This window comes from Protopterus annectens, chromosome 7.part0, assembly GCF_019279795.1.
Source record: "Protopterus annectens isolate FY-2018-M chromosome 7.part0, PAN1.0, whole genome shotgun sequence".
Lineage (NCBI taxonomy): Eukaryota > Metazoa > Chordata > Ceratodontiformes > Protopteridae > Protopterus > Protopterus annectens.
Window position 1 is genome coordinate 809,098,423 of NC_056739.1, and position 21,544 is coordinate 809,119,966.

A 21,544-nucleotide genomic window follows, 5' to 3' on the forward strand; every position below is an offset into this window, starting at 1 on the left:
TAGCAGCAGCCAAGAAAAAGGAACTGTCAAAGGAGAATTCTTCCTTTCATCCCCTAACAAGTCGGCAAAGGTGTTGGACAGGCCTGGGAAATGGACATATGATTCAGTGACTTTTGCACTTAGAGTGCCGAACTATATTGTCCATATGACAGTTTCAGAGGCACGTGACCTAAGAGCTTACCAAATTCTTTGCAGATAACTTACCAGCAGGTGTTCAAGAAACAGTGGACTCCCAATTGCCTACCCTGTAGTCTGTGTGTAATGTGTCCATGCGTCTGCTTTCTAGTGCAGCTTGTGGCACAGCCAGAGTAACAGGCACTGGCAATACTATGCGACTGCATGCTTGGATGTATCTGTGCAATTTTGCTGAAGGTTTTAAGACATTCTTCATTAACTCCCCATGTAATGGTTCTACACTTTTTGGACCAAAAGTTAAAACGACACTTAGTAGGAGTGAACAAGTCGGCAAAACTGTGTACCATTAGAATCAATTTCTCCACCCCTTAAAAGACTTTTTATAGAAACCAAAGGGTGGTAAGAAGATGTGGTTCAGAAAATCACATGGTTATCACCAAGGTACTGCTGGAGACAGGCCCTCTAACCCCAGGGCACAGGGAAGGGGGACTCAAATGGACATCACCCTAAGGGCTATGGCAGACTGCATAACCAGGAGTTTCACAGTCCTTCTGCAGAGAAACCCTACCAGCGCTCCTGAGGGGTTACCCAACTGCTGCACACTAGAGGCAGTTGGATGGCGGTTGTCATTGTACCCACAAGGCTAGCAAGATATTGCAACAAATTTCTGGGTGTTAGGGATATTCAGCGAAGACTATTCTGTTCCCTTTCCTTATCCTCCAAAGAAGAAAAGAAAGACTTCCAACATTACACCCAGTCAGTTGGAATCTGCAGATGTTTTCAAGTTTCTAGAAAAAAAAGAGTCATCCAAAAGGTCCTCTGAGACCAATTAGGATCCAGAATCTGTTCCACATTCTTTTTAGTTCCAAAAAAGTCTGGTGATCTCAGGCTGATTTTTGACCTTAGCCATCCCAATCAATTTGTAAGACCGACAAAATTCCATATGGTCCATATTGCCTTTTCTGAGGAGGGATGATTGGATGTGTTTTGTATTTCCAGGATGTCTACTGTCATAAAAATAGAGGCAATCCAGGAGATTCCAATGTTTCCATCCGGGAGCCAATCATTTTCAGATCAGAGCATTGATATTTGGTCTCACCACAGCCTGCCTACCTAAACAATAAGTGCAGCAGTTACTTTGACTTGATCCTGCCACAGGAACAGTTACCAAGGGATGCTCTATTTTACAGTTGACCTCCAAGTCTCCTATATGCCTTTCCGTGATACCACTATTAACAAAGTTTATTTAGAAAGCCAGAAGTTGCAAGACCACAGTGATCCTCATTGCTTTGTTTTGACCCCGACATGTTTGGCTACCCTTCCTTGGGCCTCATTTGATATATCCTCCTTGGGTGTTGGAGTCAAATCCAGATCTTCTGAGTCACCCATCTGAATTGCCTCTACTAAATTTGACCCCATGGTTCCTCCAGTTCTTACAGTAGCCAGAAATGACAGGTTATCTTCATCTGTGGTACATGATATTTCAGCCTCCCAGAAAATGTCTACCAAAAAGATATATCAAAGCAAGTGGAAGAAATTTTCTATCTGGGTCTCAGAAAGGGTTAGATCCTTTCTCTACATCTCTTCAGTTGATCTTAGATTTTTTTGTCAGAGCTTTTTCAGAAAGGATCCAGTTTCTCCTCTATCAAGGTGCAGATGGCTGCCATATCAAACATTTGTATAGGGCAGAGTGATGCTTCCACGGCCTCTTTTGAAGTCTACAAACCTTCCTCAAGAGAACTTTCTTTTTCAGAGATCTGATCAGAGGCCCAGATCCCCTGGCTACCTGTTATTTAATCGACCATCCTAAATGTCGAGTATTGGAAGATCGAAAGTGGAAGTTCGAAAAATAGAAATGTCGAAGCCGTGGAAATTCAAATTCTTTCCCAGGGAAAGAATTCGGTTGGCTGTTTCCGCTGCTTCGACATTTTCTGTACTGTGGTGCGAAAGTTACTGATCGGGTTAAGGTAAGTGTGTGAGTGTGACGGATTTTGGGGTAGGGTGTGGGTAAGGTAAGTATGCAAAAGTGACGGACATTAGGGTTAGGGTGCGGGTAAGGTAAGTGTGCAATAGTGACAGACTTTAGGGTTAGGGCGCGGGTAATGTAAGTGTGGAATAATGACGGACTTTAGGGTTAGGGCTTGGGTTAAGGTTAGTGCATCGATAGTTGTGTATGTAAGGTGTAGTGTAGACTTATTAGGTTTTTAGTGTGCTTGTGTTGTATGTGTGTTTTTCAGAACAGCAAATTTTTTTCCCTGGGAAAAAATTCGCTGTTCTGAGGTTTTGTTGTTGTCATATTTCGAACTTCCACATTCGAACATATGGTGTTCGAAATTTTGGAAGTTTAATTATATGACATAGACCCAATCCCCCATAGAGTACCACTGCTGTGCTTCAAGCCTTGACCCAAACACCCTTCGAAGCAGCAGTTTTGGTAGACATGACGTTTATCTCATAGAACACTATTTTTCTTGTTTCAATTACATCTCCTAGATGAATTTCTGAATTAGAACAGTATCTTGCAAACCACCATGTTTGTTTTTTCATAAAAACAGAATAGCACTGAGAACTAATTCTTCTTTTCTACCAAAGGTAACATCCAAAACAAATCTGAATCAGCCAGTCTCTTTTTGAAGATTCTCAAACAAAGGGGAATATATGCTACACATGCTACATCCTCATGGACAGCTCAGATTTTGTTTATATCGAACCAAGAAAATAAGAAAGTCAGTCCAAAAATGTGTATCTTTTTTCAAAGCAAAATGGGTAAAAGCATATCAAAAGTCACACTTTCTAAATGGTTGTCAGAATGCATTTCCCTTGTTTATAATGACTGAGGCTTACCCTTACCATAAAAAACAAAAGCTAATTCTACAAGAGCAGTAACTACTGCTACAGTATATATGAAGAGAGACCCCATTAATGATGTTTGGCAGCAGTAACATGATCCACTGCCCATACCTTTGTATCTCGTTACAAATTGAATGTGCAGTCCAGATCATGTTGTTCTTTTGTTTCCACTATTCTCATGAGTGTCCTTCCTTGATGACACCTGGGTGCTCTTCAGCTTGGGAATCTGTCACAAAGGTTGAAGCAGACAAAAATAGACAACACAGGATATGAAAGTTATGTACATGCCATAACGATAGATCCATGTTGTCCCATTTTCATCTGGTTCAACATCCCTCCCTCATCCCCCCTTCCAATATTTATTTATTTATCTATTTTCATTTGTTTACCGGGAAAGTCCAACTGGGCTAACATAGACTGTTTTCAGCGGGGGCCCTGGGAGAAAAGCTCCACAGAATACAGTCTAGCAACAGAAAGTCTCAAATACATAATATGTACAGTACAAAGTTCATATATCACACGAGTACATATTATAGATAAAATTTAGTTTAGGTGCATAACGTAGAAAAGCATTGGGACAAAAAGATAGAAAATTAAAGGCTAAGAAGGTGTTAGGCTGATGAGACAGATACAAAAGAAAGTATGTGGGCAGTCAGTTAAAAAGAGGAGGAGGAGGAGGAATATAGGGTAGTAGTAAATTCTGTGAGGAATAACAGGAGTGGGGAGATAATGGTATATGGTAAGAGAAACCTTAACATTTAGAGAAGCTAACCAGGGTTGGTGCAGGAACAAATCCAATTGTTATTTAGATATTGTCACTGATGGTTTCTGGTGACTGAACAAACCTCATCTGAGATCCTGTCTGTAAAAGCTTTCAGTTTTGTACCTTATTGTTGCTATTACTGTGGTCCATAATCTTGAGACCTACAGGTCTTTTAGTCATAGGATGGACATACTATTTAGGGATACATCAGCAAACCCAATCTGAGGTGCTTTAGTGAAGAGGAGGGAATTATGGGTAGGGGAGGAGTCAGACCCTTAGATCCACAGCTTTAGGTAAAGGTGCTGAGGTTGGATCTGGTTGGGTCTGACAACCCAAAGGTTGAACTGGATGAAAATAAGATAACATGGAATCTGATGTTGTCAATCTTCACCCTGCCCTTGACAGTGGGTTTGGTTCCGAACCTTCTAACCGAGATGGCCATTTACTTCAGCTCACACTCTTCAAACTCTTGAGCCAGGCTGTACCCATAATGCTCCTCTCAGAGATTACCTCAGATCTCATTTGCCGCTTCGCAGACCAGACGTGTTTGTTTCCTTCTCTTGAGCCTTGGCGTATTTTTTGTGAGTATTGTCTAATTTATAGACTACCTTCTTTGAAAACTTCTATATTTCTCCCTTTATAATGTGTACAGTACAAAGTTCTTATATCACACAAGTACATATTATAGATAAAACTTAGTTTAGGTGCATAACGTAGGAAAGCATTGGAACAAAAAGATAGAAAATTAAAGGCTAAAAAAAAAAAACCTTCTTATCGAAGCTATTTTTTCCCTTTCTTCCTTACTTTTACCATTGGTAGACTGTCCAGGACAATCGTTGGTACTCTTTCCCCTCCTTTGTTTATCTTTTAAGGTATTCTTGCATACCATCATTGGTATTTTTCTACCTATCCAAAAAAACAAAATAAAACAAAAAAAACTTTCTTTCTAATTGTTTTTCTCTCACTCTGCTGTGTTGTGTGTTTGGGTGACACTTTCTACTAACTACTATGGCTGAACAACAAGAAAAACCTTCTACTACTAAACCCTCTAAAGGCACCTCCGGGTTTAAAAGGTGTAAAATATGTGAGGGCAAAATGCCTAACTCAGACAGGCATACTGTGTGTGTTTACTGTCTTGGTAAAATACACCTACAACAAAACTGTGCCATTTGTCATGGGTTTTCAACCCGAATTTTAAATGAAAGGAAGAATAAGCTAATTTTGAAAGGACTCCTTAAATCCAGATTTGATGGGGTCATTTCTGAGTCCAGGACCAAAGGTAGCATTTGGCCTTCCTTGCTTTCAAGGTCCTCGGAACTGTCAAGGAAAATAGCTAAATCTACTTCGGTACCGAAGAGTTCATCAGCACCAGAGAATTTAAATGGAACTAATTCTAAACTGGCTTTGGAGCCGACAGCTTCTTCTTCAGCACCTACTGATGCATCGGTAGTGAAGCAATTAGGGCTGCTCTGCTCCCAAGAATGTCCCATTCTCCATGTATAAACCCTTTTAAAGACACTCCCTTTGTGGAAAGGAGACCTCCTAAATCTCCTTCCACTGCATCTGTTCGATCTACTAAGAGTCTCTCAGAGGCAGATATCATGAGCATGGTGGATCAGCTGCTGCTGGCAAGGGGATTTTCCTCGGTTCTGAGTCACACCAGCGTCTGAACCATTCATCCTGTGACACCCACATACCCTCCTTCTCCAACTCTTGCTGAACCTTTGGAGCCCACGATCCCAACTCTGCCAGCTCCAACTGTCTCGGTTCCGGAAGCATCTCCATCTCCAGTTCCGAGAACTGCCTTGAGTCCCTTTGAGCTTTTGGCATCGGAGACCTCCCGGGGTCGAGACTCTCTGGTTGGGTCCGAGATGCACGGTACCTTTTTGGCTCCTTCTTCATAGGTTCATAGGTTCATACTAGGCTATCTGCCCTGAGGCAATTATAAGCCTAGCCCGATTCTGTATGGCTTACGCCACCCCTTGATTTGAGTATACTGTGCCCTTTTTAAGGTTTAGTTTACTGTGCCTCTGTCTAATAGTGACACGGGAGTAATCCCTGGGACAAACCTATGATCCCCCATCCACCTATCGAGATTCTTCTTGAAGAGATTCAGTGAGGTGCTCTGCCTCACATGAACTGGAATTCTATTCCAGAGCGAAGGGAGCCTCTGGGTTATGAACCTGTCCCTCCAGCAAGTTCTATTTATTTCTGTGCTGAGGTTCAAGTCCCTCGAGCGTGTGGCTCTAAGGGATTTAGATTTACTGAGGTGGAGCATGTCCATTAATTCTGGATTTGACATAGCTTTGTATGTCAGGCATAGATCGCCTCGAAGTAGGCGGTATGCAACTGAGTAGAGCTGGAGTTTTTTTAACCGAGCAGCATATGACATCTGTTTGAGACCCTTGATCCTCTTGGTGAGATACTTTTGGGGTCAAATAAACAGCCTCTGCAAGGCTCGAACCCAGGACCCTGCACACCATAGACAAAGTAATTTACCACCAAGCCATGCCATATTTACCTATGTCTCTCGGTGCCTTGGCCTTTGTAGCATCAACCTGGACTTCTGTTCCGGGGGCTGCCTCCTCGGTGCGGGGTGTGACCCCAGTTCTGAAGGATTCTATTTCGGTTCTGGGCTCCCTTCTGTCTATGGGTGGGGCAGCCTTCCAGATTATGGAGAAGGCATTGTCTATTGGAGACTCACAGTCCTTGCCATCCCTATCGGGACAGATTTCTGTATCTCCTCGACCTGAGTTACTATCAGTCTCATCCCCTGGACAGAGGGCACAAAAGTCTCAGGTAACATCTACCTTAGTAGTCTCCTGTTGTAAAACTTCCCCAGATCTCCCCCCCCCCCCCCAGAGGATGTCCCTGTGAAAAGAAAGTGCAAGAGGAAGTACCTAGACTCTCCTGAAGAGTCTTTCACTGAAGATACTGATTTTGATGAAGGGGAAGGTTCCCCCAGGTCACCCCCTGATGATGTTTCCTTCAGGGGCATCATAGAAATCCTGAAACAGAGGGGTGGGTGGTCCTCCTCCCAGCCTTCCTCTGTGGAATCAGTATGCCTGGAGGCTTTTCGTGCCCAACCCTCTACTTCTTGGATCTCTCCGCCTGCTAACGATCTCATTAAACTGATCGCTTAGCAGGTGTGGAAGATACCCGATGCCATAGAGCCAATCACCCAAGAGACCTGATTAAGTTTTATCAGCCCCTAAGGAGGAACCGCATTGGGCCAAAGGAATTCCCTTTGATGCCATGATGGTAGCGGCAGCCACTTGAAAGGAACTTGCCAAGCAAAGTCCTACTATCCATCCTCCCAACAAGGAGTCTAGGACTTTGGATAGATTTGGAAGTGCATTTATGCTTCAACAACCTTCGCTCTAAGGTCCTCGAATTATATGGCACACTGTGCAAGACTACAGAGGGATCTGATCAAGGAGTTCTCAGATACTCTCGAAGGAGCAGTCACTGAAGGGATACGAGATAAAGTTACTTCTCAGCTTGCAACCCTAGAAGCAGATTCTAACTCATCCATGAGGCTCGTTGCCCATGCAGTTGAAGGGACGACTAGGGCAGCGGGTTCGGGCATAACCATCAGAAGGCATTCCTGGATGCGCTTGTGTGACTTTGCGGAACCATTTAAAGCGTCATTCATCAACGCTGCGTTTGACGGATCTTCCCTTTTTGGTCCCAAGGTAAAGGATACCTTAGCCAGATGTGAAAAGGATGGTAAGACCCTTTCTGCCATTGGCATATGATTCTCCACTCCTCAGAGACCGTACTCTAGGAACCAGAGGAGTGGGATACTATGTTTCAAAAAATCCAAAGGGCCTTTCCAGGATTCACGAGGCAAAGACTTCTCCCACGGCAGAGGGGAAAACAATGGAAGATGCTGCCCTAGTGGCAGAAATGGATCGCAAAAATCAAGGATCCAGAGAGACCTTCTCTGGAGCTTCCTAACAGCACCCCTGAATGGGTGCCCGATTGCCCGCCTCTGGAGGCAGTCGGGGGACGGCTTTCTCTGCACCAATCTACCTGGCAAATGTTAACAGTGGACAAATGGGTGCAGGGAATTATATCCAAAGGTTACAAAATTCCTTTCTCACAACCTCTAAAACCCCAGACAAAACTTCTGGACATGCCACCCAGTCTTAGGGAGGCAGCAGTTCTGGAAATTCAAAGACTGCTAAGCAAAAGAGTCAAGCAAAAAGTCCCACCAGACCAGGAAGGATCCGTATTTTATTCAAGATTCTTTATAGTGCCCAAGAAAACAGGGGACTAGAGACCCATCTTAGATCTCAGCTAATTCAACAAGGCAATTCAGCAAACCAAATTCCGGATGGTCACGGTTCCGTCAATACTTCCATTCTTGGAAAAATATGAGTGGATGTACTCTATCTACCTCCAATATGCTTATTACCACATAAAACTGGAAAAGAGCTCCAGGAGATTTTTGCGCTTCTCGCTGGGAACCAGTCATTTCCAATTCAGAGCACTGCCCTTTGGATTCTCCACAGCCACCCAGGGTGTTTACCAAATGCATAGTAGTGGTAGCAGCTCATCTAAAACTGCAAGGGTTTTGAGTATTTCCATATCTCGTCAACTGGCTCCTCACCAATACCACCAGGCATCAGATACAATGGCAAGAGATTACACCATACATCTCTGTACATCTCTAGGAATAACTATAAATTTCAAAAAGTCTGCAGTTCAACCCACTCAACAACTGGATTTCATTGGAGCTCACTTAGACACTGTCTTGGAAATTGCATCTCTTCCTCCAGAAAGGCTACAACGTATTAGTTCCCAGGTCGGTCAATTACTACACAATAGCAAGGTCCGAGCAAAGTTAGTTCTTCAAACATTAGGCTCCATGGCAGCAGCAATCATTCTAATTCCCTTGGCAAGGTACCATATATGGATATTGCAATGCCTGCTAGCGTCCCAATGGTCTGATTACCAATTGCTGCAAACACAACCTGTTATGGTGGCTACACTCCAGCCAAATTCTCTTGGGTCGTCCTTTCATTCTTCCCCAGCCCCAAGCCATAGCAACCATGGATGCTTCCCATACGGGGGGGGGGCATTATCTGGGAAGGACAGTCCAAGGCACATGGTCCCAATTGGAGGCCAACTTGCACATCAGTGTACTAGAGATGAGGGCAGTGCTATTAGCATTGCAAGCTTTCCAAGATGTCCTCCCTCTAGGAACAGTAGCGATTCAGACAGACAACATGTCAGCAGTCTGGTACATAAACAAACAAGGGGGAAGCAAATTTTACCCGTTGTGTCGAGAAGCACCAAGAGTTTGGTAATGGGTGATTTCTTCCAACTGCTTTCTCACAGCAATGCACATTGCAGGGCACTTTAATGTGATAGTGGACAAATTGCGCAGAACTATTCATGTTAAGTTGTCTATCTCGCCTTCGTTTCTTGCTTGTTGGGATCGGAGCCGACCCACGGCTCCGATGCGGCCATCTTCTACAGCTCGAGAGTTGTTTACTGGCTCGAGGCTACCCCTATATCCCATGATGCCTAGCGCTAGCTACCCAGATCTCGTTTGCCGCTTCAGCTGCGAGGTTCCTTCTTACTGGCTCAGGCTCTTGTAAGTTATTTTTTGATAATTTAGTCTTTTGACATTATTGTTAATTAGCTTATTGTAGTTTTAGTGTTATTCTGTTTTTCCCTTAGAACTCATTTAAGTTAGAGAGGTCTTCCCCTCCCCCCCTTCCCCTTTCCTATCTCTACTTATTGTAGCATTTTATATTTAGTTTTAGTCTTCTCTTTTACTTCATAGGTAGCCGTTTAAGTTAGAGGCTTCCTATTAAAAAGAAAAAAAGAAAAGAAACTTCTTGACTGCTTGACTGTAGTTATTGTGTTTTTGGTAGATTAGTGTTTGTAGTTTTTTGTTGTTGGGCCTTTGGCCAAAGACTTTCTGTGTAGGACTAGATATGTCTAAAGAATCCAAAGTGTCTGGATTCAAGAAGTGTGACTCATGCTGTCAGAAAATTTCTCTGACAGATGGGCACACTTCTTGCGTCTATTGCTTAGGCGCAGTGCACCTGCAGGACTCTTGTTCTGTATGCCACGCATTCAGCCCAAGGATTCTGCAGGAGCGCAAAAATAAGCTGACATTAAGGGGTCTCCTTAAGCCCCAGGATTCACCGGCCAAGGTGCAGCCGGTGAAATCTCCTAAACCGACCAAATCGTCAGCTGCCAGCTCGGAGCCGTCATTGGCCCAAACATTACCGACTACCTCGGTCCCGGCTGGAACCGAGGTGGCTACTTCCCAGTTAGCTCCACTAGCATCTTCGGAGCTGTCTTGGACCCACAAGAGACCGAGGTCCCTGTCTCTAGAGTCGATACATTCGGCCCCTCGGTCTCCCCTATTGCAGATTGACCATAGTCACAGATCCTCCCACTCCTCTCGGTCCTCTAGACTCTCGGACCACGACGTGGAGAGAGTGGTCAGTATCTTGTTGAAGTTGCAAGCACTGGCCAAAATGTTATCCAGCCCTCCTCAACAGGTGTTGGCTCTGCCAGCTTCCATCGATGTTCCTCCTCCGACTCCTCTGAGCTCAGAGCCGGAGTTTGTTGGGGTGCAAATCGTGGATCCGTCGGCACCGATAACTATTTCCCCTTCGGTTCCGTCATCGGCTCCGATCCCCTCGATGGTGACTTCTGTCGAAGGATCTGGGTGCCGAGACTCCCTCGTCGGCTCCGAGGGGCGAGTGGCATCGGACCCTTGTCCGACCCCTTTCTCCCTCTCAGAGCTTCGGCGCAGGTGAGCTTGGCTCCTACATCGGCCTCGGAGCCGTCCCCCTCAGTGCGGAGAAGGATTCCGGTTTCCTTGGAGCCTTCTTTGCATCGTGGCAAGGATGCCTTCGATGTCATGAGGAGCGTACTGGCCCCTGAGTCAGCACCACGTTCGACCCCACTGACTTCGTCCCCTGTAGTGCCTGCGTCAACCTGTGTCCCTCCTCCAGACCCCAAGCGTGGGGAACCGACGCTCCAGAGCACCCCATTGGGTGTTTCCTCTTCTTCCGAGGCTTCCCCTGATCATTCAGAGGAGGCCTCTCGGAAGAGGAAGTGCAAGAGGAAGCACACTGACTCCCGTGTCTGTCACTTTGAATACGGATTTGGATGAATCGGAAGGGTCCCTGAGATCCCCCTCTGAAGATGTTTCCTTTTTGGACGTCCTAGAAATGCTTAGGCAGCGGGGGAACTGGACTGCCCTAGCCCCTACTGAGGACGAATCTGTATTCCTGGATGCGTTTGGTTCCCGCCCTTCCACCTTCTGGGTATCTCCGCCCTTCGATCCACTAATGTCTGTGGTGGCTCGAAGGGCTTGGTCAGCCCCAGATACAGTGGAACCAACCCCGAGGAGGCCCGGCAAATTTATCACTGCACCCCCTGACAAACAGTTCCTTACCAAGGGTGTTCCCGTGGATGCCATGGTAGTAGCAGCGGCCACTAAGAAGGAATTAGCGGAAACTTCTTCCTCTGTCCATCCTCCTAACAAGGAGTCTAGGACTATGGACAGATATGGGAAGCGAATGTTTGCTTCAGCGACCTTTTCCATGAGGTCACTGAATTACTTATGCCATTTTACCAGGCTTCAGAGGGATCTCCTAAAAGAGCTTGGAGATACCCTCCAGGATCCATCAGCTGAAGGGGTTCAAGCTAAAGTAGCTTCTCAGCTGGCGACCCTTAATTCAGTGGTTAACTCCTCCATCAGGATCATTTCCTATGCAGCCGATGGTGCGAGTAGAGCCGCAGGCACAGGTGTGGCCTTTAGGAGACACGCATGGATGCAGCTGTGTAATTTTGCGGAGCCCTTTAGAGCGTCATTCACCAACACCCCCTTTGACGGTTCATTTCTCTTTGGAACACAGGTGAAGGACACTCTCACTAGGTGTGAACAGGAAGGCAAGACTGTCTCTGCCATGGGAGTCCGTTTTTCCACTCCTTCCAGACCATATCCCAAAGGTCAGAAGAGTGGAAAAATGTGGTTTTGGAAATCCCAGGGAGCCTCGCCTGACACACGTAGTGACTTTTCCTCCAGGGGCAGAGGAGGAAATAACAACAACAGACACCACCCTCGAGGCAGAGGGGGTCCGCAGAAACAGGGCAGCAGAGAATCTTTCTCTGACAAGCACTTCCAGCATCCCTGAAGGGTTGCCCAACTGCCCGCCTCTGGAGGCAGTCGGGGGAAGACTTTCACTGTACCCAAAAGCCTGGCAAGACATTACGCGAGACAAATGGGTACACTCAATCATATCCAGAGGCTATGTAATTCCCTTCTTCCAATCACCCCTATCGTCAAGCAAATCCCCCCGAGATGTTCCACCCAGTCTGAGGGCCCAAGCAGTCATAGAAATTTCAAGACTGCTAGAAAAAAAGAGTCATCCAGGAAGTCCCGGCAGACCAGCTCGGATCCGGAACTTACTCAAGGTTCTTTTTGGTACCAAAAAAGACAGGGGACTGGAGACCAATTTTGGATCTCAGCAGACTAAACAAGTCTGATCTGAAGTAGCTAACTTCATTTGTGTAGCAACCTATGGGTATCGGATCCGACTTTGGATCCGAGCCGGCAGTTTTCAACAGCTTAGATCAAAGCTCCTGGCTCCTCCCCTACCCATAAACCCCTGCCAACCCTGACTGACCTCAGATCTAGTTTGCCACTCTTGTCATCAGCAGCTGGGTTTTCGAGCTCCAGGCGTGGTCGTTAGTTTGTGAGAAAAAATAAAAAGATTTATTCTTTTCTATCCCTTTAGTGTGAGTGTGGTGTGTTTAGATCCCTTTGGTCTGTAAACCCTAGTGTTAACTCTACTTTAGTTATAATTTTCCCTCCCTCTCCCTTGCTGGTTCGTAAGGGTCTGTGTGCATGTGTTGGGGCCTAACGAGTGTGTCCTCCTTAGCTTAAAATGTCTGAGGCCCCAAAACCAATCTTTTCCAAATGCACCGAGTGTGGCAATAAGCTTTCACCGGCTGATGGCCACACTCGGTGTGTTCTGTGCCTTGGGGTTGGACACCTTTCCTCTGGGTGTTCCATCTGTGTGGTGTTCAACCCCAGGGCACTTAAGGACTGGAGATCCAAGCTGATCCTGGCTGGTCTCTTGCCCCCGGATTCGGCTTCGGCCTCCGGTCCTACCGTGGCTTCCACCGCGGCGGCCACTCCTGCCTCTATCCCCCCGGCCGGGACTCAACCTCCCACTGTAGGCCCGGAGGAGAGGGAGGCCAGAAAAGAAAAAAAGAGTGAGAAGCACCACAAGCGGAGGGCCGAGGCCTCTGCGTCGGCCCCCCCGGCTAAGCGGTCTTCTCCCTCCAGGGCTTCCCGGTCTCCTCCCTCTCGGATCCGGTCTCCATGTTTTTCACTGGGTCCTGAGGAGGAGCAGACCCGATCTCCTTCGAGGTCATGGATGTGGCACTCCCGTCCCGCCTCGGTGGCCTCGTCGAGATCCACTCGCAGCCTTTCTGATGCGGATTTGGACCGGATGATGCGAAGGTTCCTCCAGGCCCAACTGCAGATGGGAGTGCTCCTGCCCCCCCCCCCTCCGGGGGGAGCTCGATCCCTTTCTTTGCCCCGATAGCTCCTTCTCCATCCCACTTCCTGGGTTCGGAGCTTTTGGAGCCAGGCAGCCTTGGAACCGGGGGTGGGTCGGCACCGACAGTCTCGGGTACTTCGGCGCCAACATTTCCTTCGAGCCTGTCAGGTCCGTTTTTGTCGGATCCAAGCTCTCGGAGCCGAGGGCTGAGCTTCGGATCCGAGGGTTTCAGTATGCCTTCAGCGCCATCCAGGTCAGAGCATACTGGTTCGTCGGATCCGATCGCTTCGGCACTGGCCCCGGTCCGCCTGTCGGATCCGAGTGAGGGTCTGCTCTCGGATCCCAGAGAGAGCAGCTCTCCCTCGGCGTTTGACGTGCTGGAGAGGGCCCTGTTGACTGCTTCCAGGCCCCCAGTCCTTGCCATGGCTCCACCTCGCACTCCTTCTCTGTTGGGTCCGACTTCCATCACCCGGCCCCAGGGACAGCCTGCTTCAAAGTCCCAGGTCGTTCCCCTGGAACAGGATATTGCTGGTGAGGCCTCCATGGACAACCCCCCCAAGGAGATCCCCCACAAGCGGAAGTGCAAGAGGAGGCACATGGACTCCCCTGAGTCCTTGACTGAAGACACGGATTTGGAGGAAGGGGAAGGCTCCCTTTGGAGACATCATGGAAATGCTCAGGATCAGAGGCGGGTGGTCTACCCCAAAGCCGACCTCGGACGAGTCCGTGTTCCTGAAGGCATTTGAAGCAGGCCCTTCTACCTCTTGTGTGTCCCCTCCGGCCGACCCCCTGGTGGACCTGATTACCACCAGGGCGTGGAAGGAGCCGGTCACTGTGGAGCCAGTCCCGAAACACCCTGACAGGATCCTCAGTCCCCCTGCGGATAGGCCCCATTGGAGCAAGGGTCCCCCGGTAGATGCCATGTTGGTGGTGGAGGCCACTAAGAGGGAACTAGCTCAAGAGAGCCCCTCGGTCCACCCCCCGGGCAAGGAGTCCCGATCGCTGGACCGCTTAGGGAAGCGGGTGTTTAGTTCAGCGTCCTTCTCGGTTAGGTCTCTGAACCATATGGCACACATTATTCGACTGCAGCAGGATCTCATTAAGGAATACGCTGCATCGCCCCCGGAGTCCATGTCGGCGGAGGACAAACAGCTGTACTCCACCCGTATGGCCACTCTTAGGTCCATTTCCAATACCTCTATGTGGCTACTATCCCATGCCACGGAGGGAGCAGCTAGAGCCAGCAGAGCAGGCCTCATCATGAGGCGTCAGGCCTGGCTCCGGCATTGTGATTTCGCGAACCCTTTAAGGCGTCATTTGCAAATGCCCCTTTTGATGGTCCTACCCTATTTGCGAAGACCGTTCGCGACACCTTGGTCCAGAGCGAAAAGGACAGGAAGACGTTGTCTGCCATCGGAGTCCGCTTCTCTGCTCCCCAGGGGTCCTTCTCCAGGAAACAAAAGGGACAGAAGAAGATGTGGTTCCGGAAGTCGCAACAGTCCCAGTTCACTCCAGATCCCCAGTCCTTCCGTGGCAGAGGAGGACAGGGAGGACACCGCCCTAGAGGCAGAGGGGGCCCGAAGAACTTTGGGTCCAGAGAACCCTTCTCTGACCGGCCCACGCAGCAGCCCTGAGGGGCTGCCTGACTTCTCCACTCTGGAGGCAGTCGGGGGACGTTTCTCGAGGCACCTGGCAGCTTGGGAGTCCATCACAGCAGACCGCTGGGTGCTTCGCATCATATCCAGAGGTTACCAGATTCCTTTCTCTTACCCCCCTCTCTTCCCCAAGCACCTCCCCGATGTCCCACCTGATCAGAGGGAGGCCACAGCTGCGGAAATTCAGCAGCTTCTAGAAAAAAGAGCCATCCAACACGTCCCCCCAGACCAGCTCGGATCGGGTTATTACTCCAGGTTCTTTTTGGTGTCAAAAAAGACGTGGGACTTAAGGCCAATCCTCGATCTCTCCCTCTTGAACCTGTCAGTAACCAAAGAGAAGTTCCAGATGGTCACTCTTCAATCCATTCTCCCCCTTTTACGGGAGAACAATTGGATGTGGTCTATAGACCTCAAGGATGCGTACTACCACATTCTCATGGACAGACAATCCAGGAAGTTTCTCCGCTTCTGGCTAGGGGCCAGTCATTACCAATTCAGGGCTCTCCCCTTTGGTCTCACCTCAGCCCCCAGGGTGTTCACCAAAGTGTTAGCAGTGATAGCGGCCCACCTGAGGCTCCAGGGAATTCAGGTTTTTCCGTACCTGGACGACTGGCTCCTGACCGCCCCGACAAGGCATCTACTCTGCACAGCCAGAAACTATTTTCTTCGCATTGCTCCCTGGCTAGGGATCACAATAAATACGGACAAATCTTCTCTCACCCCGACTCGGGTCATAGATTTTATCGGGGCCAGGTTAAACACAATCAATCTTGTAGCCTTCTTATCCCCAAAACGACTTCGTACCCTGAGGCTTCATGTGCGGGCCATCCTTCTATCTTCAGCTCCTCCTGCGGAATTGGTCCTGAGGGCTGTAGGCTCAATGGCAGCGGCAATCAACTTATTGCCAATGGCACGTCTGAACATGAGGGTCTTGCAATGGACCCTCCAAGTCCAGTGGTCTTTTCGTCACTACCCTCTGAGTCATCCCATTCCCCTCAGCAGGGCTTGCAAGAGGGCTCTCGTATGGTGGCTACAATCTCCGGACCTCCACATGGGACGCCCCTTCTCTATGGCCCCTCCCCTTGCCACTGTGACCACGGACGCCTCTCGCCTCGGGTGGGGGGGGGGCACTCTTCGGACAGGACTGTCCAAGGCACGTGGAACAACACGGAGACCTCTTTGCATATCAATGTCCTAGAGATGAGAGCAGTGCTGTTAGTGTTGTAAGCACTTCAGGACCTTCTTCCTGTAGGGACGATTGCGATCCAGACGGACAACATGTCGGTTGTCTGGTACATCAACAAACAGGGGGGAACCAGGTCTTACTCACTCTGTCGAGAGGCCATGAGAGTGTGGGAATGGGTGATCTCCACCAACCATTTTCTCATTGCAACGCACATTCCGGGACGGTCCAACATCCTGGTGGACAGACTCAGTCGCACCATCCTTTCCCCTTACGAGTGGTCTCTCAATCCGCACGTAGCGAATCAGATTTTTGCCAAGTGGGGGCAGCCCTGTTGTGATCTTTTCACCTCTCCTTCAAACACCAAATGCAACAGCTATTTCGCTTTAATTCCCCAAGTCGGGGAATCCCCGAGAGACGCTCTGGTGCATGCTTGGCCTACCGGTCTGCTTTATGCTTATCCACCTCTTCCCCTGATGCTAAAGTTTCTACAGAAAGCCAGTCGGTTGGGGAGCAGGATCATCCTCATTGCCTCATTCTGGTCTCATCAAACCTGGTTTCCTTACTTTTGGTCTCATCTGGTGAATCCTCCTTGGATTCTAGATCCCCTCCCGGATCTGATTTCCCACCCTCTGGGTCTCCCAACCCTGAACCTGGTCAGTCTCAAGCTCACAGCTTGGCTGCTCCAGTTCCACTCGTAGTTAGGACTCCCGGCATCTCTTCCCCAGTCAAAGCCATTCTAGTAGCAGCCCACAAGCCTTCTACTAGGAAGATTTACAGTAGCAAATGGAAACGTTTCTCGATTTGGGCGGAACGTCAAAACTTGGATCCCTTCACAGCTCCCTTACCTGCTGTGTTAGACTTCTTATCAGGACTATTTCACCAGGGGGCTAGCTGTTCCACCGTCAAGGTTCAACTAGCAGCTATCTCTCACTACCATGTCGGACATGATCTGCGTCCTTTGATCACTTCAAAACTGTGCAAGACCTTTCTGAAGGGCACCTTCCTGCTCAGACCTCCGGTAAAGGAAGTGGTACCTCCGTGGGATTTGACATTAGTGCTTCAGGCCTTGACAGCTTCCCCCTTTATGCCTGCAGCTTCAGTGGATCTCAAGTATTTGTCTTGGAAGACAGCCTTTCTCGTCGCCATCACTTCAGCTAGAAGAGTTTCTGAAATTCAAGCCCTTTGTGTGAAACCCCCGTATCTAACCTTTCATAAGGATAGAGTTTACCTCAGGACCAATCCCTCTTTTCTCCTTAAGGTTGCTTCTGAGTCAAATATCAATCAGTCCATTAACCTGCCAGTTTTCTTTCCCAATTATCAGAACAAAGGGGAATACAAACTACACCTTTTGGATGTGCATAGACAACTTCGATTTTATATTCACAGGACATCTGGTCATAGGTAATCCGACCAGTAGTTCATCTCCTTTGCCAAAATGAATTTGGGTAAATCAGTATCTAAAGTCACATTGTCTCGATGGATCTCGCATTGTATTCTTTTGGCTTATGAAAGTTCTGGTAGGCCCGCACCTCAGGGAGTCCGTGCCCACTCTACCCGATCTATGTCCACCTCTGCTGCCTTTAGATCCAGGGTATCCTTAGATGATATTTGTTCGGCTGCCACTTGGGCCTCATCTCTTACCTTTATCAACCATTATAAACTGGATATTATCTCCAGAGGGAGAGCATCCTTTGGCTCTGCAGTGCTCAGGAACATCCTTCCATGATGGCCGCCAAAGGTTTAGGTAGCTGGGGACTCTGTCCCATAGGTTGCTACACAAATGAAGTTAGCTACTTCAGATTAAGAAGTTATGTACTCACCATAACGTTCCATCTGAGTAGATAAACTTCGTTTGTCAGAAACCGTCCCCCCCTCCTTCCCCCTGACCTTTGATTGTTCACATTTGTTGTCTTCAGAGATGGTCTTTGATATTGATCTATCTTTAGCAGTTGCTGTTTTAGGGGCAAACTTGATCTGAGGTCAGTCAGGGTTGGCAGGGGTTTATGGGTAGGGGGAGGAGCTAGGAGCTCGGATCTAAGCTGTTGAAAACTGCCGGCTCAGATCCGAAGTCGGATCCGATACCCATAGGTTGCTGACAAATGAAGTTTATCTACTCAGATGGAACGTTATGGTGAGTACATAACTTCTTATTCAAAGAACAAGGTTTCGGATGGTCACGCTTCAGTCCATTCTACCCTTTTTGAGTCAGGACAATTGGATGTGCTCAATAGATCTCCAGGATGTGTACTATCACATCAAGATGGACAGGCGCTCCCGAAGATTCCTTCGCTTCCGGCTGGGAGCCAGTCATTATCAGTTCAGAGCTCTGCCGTTTGATCTCACCACAGCCCCCAGGGTGTTCACCAAATGTATGGCAGTGGTCACGACTCACCTGAGACGTCAAGGATTCCAGGTGTTTCCTTGTCTAGACGACTGGCTCCTTACTGCTACTACCAGGTATCAACTTCTTCAAGCCAGGGACTATACAATCGCAATCTGTGCCCAGTTAGGCATTACCATAAATTTCGAAAAATCTGCCTTGTTGCCCTGTCAGTCTATTACCTATATAGGAGCAGATCTAGATACAAAAAGTATGTCCGCAAGACTACCGCCGGACAGGGTGGCCACGATTCGGCAGCAAGTTCATATCCTCATGCAATGCAAAAAGGAACAAGTCCGGTTGGTTCTTCAAACTCTGGGTTCTATGGCAGCGGCAATTTTTCTGATACCTCTAGCCCGCTTTCACATGAGAATCCTTCAGTGGCTCCTCTTCACACAGTGGTCCTTTCAACAACTCCCCATGTTTCACATGATCATGATTACAGAAACTTGCAAAAGACACCTTTCCTGGTGGATGGTCTCCCCGCTAGTGTCTCAGGGCAGACCATTCATCCAACCCCCTCCGGTTGCCACAGTGACCACGGACGCCTCACTGATGGGGTGGGGGGGCATAATCAGGGCAGGACAGTCCAAGGCATATGGCAACCTCACGAGTACAATCTGCACATAAATGTCTTGGGGATGAGAGCCGTGCTACTAGCGTTGCAAGCACTTCAGGACTCCCTCCCTCCTGGGACCATTGCAATTCAGACGGACAACATGTCAGTAATGTGGTACATCAACAAGCAGGGCGGAACCAGGTCCTACCCCCTATGTTGAGAAGCACACAGACTCTGGCAGTGGGCGATTTCCTCCCAACGTTTTCTCAATGCAACGCACATCCCTGGGAAGTCCAATGTCATAGCGGACAGGCTCAGCAGAGCTATTCTCATGCCTCATGAGTGGTCTCTGAATCAGGTAGTTGCGGATCTCATCTTCCGGAAATGGGGGCAGCCTTGCTGCGATCTGTTTGCAACCCCCTTCAACACCAAATACAGCAACTATTTCTCCCTTCTACCGCTTCCCGGTCATCCTCCCAGAGATGCTCTAGTTCACGATTGGCCTCAGGGACTTCTTTATGCCTTCCCGCCTTTTCCTCTTATACCCAAACTCATACAGAAAGTGATATTGTTGGGTTGCAAAATGATCCTCATTGCTCCTTACTGGCCTTGACAGATTTGGTTTCCGTTCCTACACCGTTATCTCCTTGAGCAGCCCTGGACCCTGGATCCTATTCCAGACCTGCTGATTCATCAATCAGGAGAGCTGCATCGATCCCTCCAGACACACCAGCTCACAGCTTGGTTGATCCAATTCCAACCCTAGCCAGGCTTCCCAGCATTTCCCCGGCTGTGCGTAAAATTATTGTATCCTCTCACAAATCAGCTACTAGGAAGACGTATGCTAGCAAATGGAAACGTTTCTCTTATTGGGCAGAGGCTAGGAACATAGATCCCTTTTCAGCCCCAGTTCACGAGATCTTGGAATTCCTAACTGAGCTTTTTCACTCTGGGTCCGCTTCTACCATAATCAGGGTTCAACTAGCGGCCATATCTAACTATCATGTTGGCTTTTCTAATCTAAATATCATGTTTCATAAGTTGTGTAAAGCCTTTCTTAGAGGGACTACTCTCCTTAGGCCCCCAGTGAGAGATCCCCCTCCTCCTTGGGACCTTAATTTGGTACTAACCTCCTTGATTATGCCCCCTTTTGAACCAGCAGCTTCCTGCTCCCTTAAGTTTCTATCTTGGAAAACTCTCTTTCTGTTAGCTATTACCTCAGCCAGACGTGTATCGGAACTTCAAGCACTAAGCGTTCATTCTCCATACTTAGTCTTTCACAAGGATAGGGTAGCGCTGACAACTAATCCATCCTTCTTTCCTAAAGTGTGCTCAGAAAATAATCTAAACCAATTCATAGACCTTCCAGTATTCTTCCCTAACTACACCAACAAGGCAGAATACAAGTTACACCTTTTGGATGTTCATAGACAACTGCGTTTTTACCTGCATAGAACGAAGGATATAAGGAAGTCGGACCAGCTCTTCCTTTCTTATGCTAGGGGCAAACAAGGTCTCCCAGTTTCCAAAGTGACCCTGTCCAGGTGGTTGTCTCACATTATCACCGTCATTTATCAACTAAGAAACAAAGAATTGTCTGCCAAACCGAAAGGCCATTCTACTAGGGCTTTGGCCACTTCTGTAGCCTTCCAGTCTAGGTTGCCCATGGACTCGATTTGTGCCGCGGCCACATGGGCAAATCCTCATACCTTTATTTCTCATTAGAAGTTAGACATGGCCTCCAGGAATAGAGCTAACTTTGGTTCCACTGTTCTGAAGAGTCTGTTCCAATGAGCCACCCAGGATCATAGGTGCTAGGGACGTTGTTCCAACAAGCAAGAAACGAAGGCGAGATAGACAACTTAACATAAAGAAGTTATGTACCTGCCATAACGTTGCATGTTAGTTGTCTTCATCTCGCCTTCTTTCTTGCGTTCCACCCTCCATCCCCCTGTCCCATTGGACCGAGAGGAGTTTAGGTTTCACCGGCTGAGTATTTTCTGGTTTGTTTCCTCTACTGACTTAGAGAGTATAACAGATATGCCCAACCTGTTAGTTTGGTCAGATTATTCTTGCTATGTCTGGCGTTAGCTATTACAAATACGATCTGGGTAGCTAGCGCTAGGCATCATAGGATATAGGGGTAGCCTTGAGCCAGTAAACAGCTCTCGAGCTATAGAAGATGGCTGAGTCAGAGCCGAGGGTCAGCTCCAATCCCAACAAGCAAGAAAGAAGGCAAGATGAAGACAACTAACATGGAACGTTATGGTAGGTACATAACTTCTTTTTTGCCTCACGAGTGGTCTCTCAATCCAGCAGTGGCGAACAACATTTTTCACCACTGAGGCCAACCTTGCTGCAGTCTCTTTCCTCTCCTCTAAGCAACAAGTGCAGAAGTTACTTTGCCCTAAACCCCCCTCAGGGGGAGTCACCCAGAGACACTCTTCTCCACGATTGGCCTCGCGGTC

General features: G+C 48.1%; 1 protein-coding gene across 1 annotated transcript in view; it reads left to right on the top strand.

Annotated features, from left to right (window-relative positions):
- Window positions 1-21,544, top strand: part of ZCWPW1 (zinc finger CW-type and PWWP domain containing 1) — a 2,385,176-nt gene that overhangs the window by 173,816 nt on the left and 2,189,816 nt on the right. The window lies entirely within an intron of this gene.